The sequence below is a fragment of the Camelus dromedarius genome, chromosome 1 (assembly GCF_036321535.1).
Source record: "Camelus dromedarius isolate mCamDro1 chromosome 1, mCamDro1.pat, whole genome shotgun sequence".
NCBI classification, from domain to species: Eukaryota; Metazoa; Chordata; class Mammalia; order Artiodactyla; family Camelidae; genus Camelus; species Camelus dromedarius.
Window position 1 is genome coordinate 33,905,861 of NC_087436.1, and position 1,633 is coordinate 33,907,493.

At 48.6% G+C, this 1,633-nt stretch overlaps 1 pseudogene; it reads right to left on the reverse strand.

The window, feature by feature from the left end:
* Nucleotides 1-637: 637 nt before the first annotated feature.
* Nucleotides 638-1,220, reverse strand: LOC105087093 (monocarboxylate transporter 10-like; annotated as a pseudogene).
* Between the last annotated feature and the right edge of the window lie 413 nt (nt 1,221-1,633).

Below are 1,633 nucleotides of genomic sequence, written 5' to 3' on the forward strand. Positions count from 1 at the left end.
TATTGAATCATTATGTTAAAACTAATACAATATTATAAATCAACTATACTTCAATTAAAAAAAAGAAATAAATAAAAACAGTACAGGTATAGCTGGGGGGAAAAAAAACGAGAGAAGGAACAGCCAACACGCTAAGTCTTCAGGGCTTTCTCAGGACACTGATGATCCATCAGAAGTCTCAGAGAGTTTATACGTAACTCTAAAAATCAAGCAATTTGCTTTCTTCCATTTTCCTACAGTAGCACTTATGTTATTAATCAAATATAACTTGCTATAAATGTATATACATTTGTCTTTGTTTTCTTCTGCTGTGCTTCATGTTTATTGTAGGAAACAAAATTGAGCATGAAACTATGTATATTCCATGTTCTGCTTGTCACAGGTTGTGAAAGGCAATTCAGTTTTCTCATATTCACAATGTACTAGAGACGGAAAGAGTTGATATGGGAGTTGGAAACAGGTTACACGATAGTTTCATTCACATTAGCCAGTTTCCTTGTGAGTCCTCTCCATGGCTGTGCAGAGTGCTCTGATTGCTGGGATGGTCCAACACTGCCTCTGTTCTTAGTACTGAGAAAACCAAGGGGAAACTTGCAAGGCAAAGAAAACTCTGGTCCAGGCCCAGGGTGGCGGATAATCAGCACCCCTCCACCTCTGAGGTGACTCGATCAAGGAACAGCCAACTCAAGTGAACACAAGGCACAAAGTATCCAAAAAGTGCAAGAGGTATTTCAACCGCCCACAGTGCAAAGGCTGTCACCCTGAATATGGCAACACTGAAAACATTCTTTGGAGAACTTAACTCTCCTGGAAAAGTGGGATAATTTGTCGCCTCCCTTTGAGTCTACCGTCTTAACTTTTGGTACTGGAAGCAAGGGGTCGGTAAGTAAAGCCAGCCAGAAAGAGAACAAACAGGAAGATGCAAAGGACACTCTGCATAAATGAGGCTCATGCTGTCGGTCAGACCCTTAAAGGGAAAGACAGCAAAATTGTGAAGATACTGCTGCCAGCGGTGACAACGCCATTCACCAGGCCAAGGCGCTTCTAGAAGTAGCATCCCTAAATGACCAGTGAAGCCTGGTAGGCAAAGGAGCAGCCACAGCAACCACGATTCCACAGGTAAGGTACAGAGGCTCCACAGAACTCACAAAAGAACTGGACCTGAGTCCAACAAACCCAACAGCGGCACCCACCACAGCTGTTGTCCCACAGCCAAACATGTCTGGGAAGACGCTACTGGGCAGCAAAAGGAAATCATCCCATGCGTAGAGAACTTACCTATGCTGTCTTGAAGACCATCTTATCACCGCCCTTGGAACTGAAGGTCTTCAGCATGGACGTAAAGAGCACCCCGCAGGGGTCCTGGATGCCGGACACCGACCCTTGCACCACAGGGCGGTCAGCATCAGCAGCCAGCCCCAGGCGCCCTCAGGGGCTCAGGGGCCTGGGCCCGTCGGCCAGCACGGCCTCCACCTGGTCGCCAGGGGCCATAGGAGGGACAGGCTAGGGCTGCAGCTCGCTGTCCCTCGCGTATGCAGGCATCATGGCCTGAGCTGCCCCCTGAGTGGGGTGGGGGGAGGGGGGCACGCACGCCCGGCTGGTGGAGGAGCCACCGAGTTGGGCTGGCGGGCTA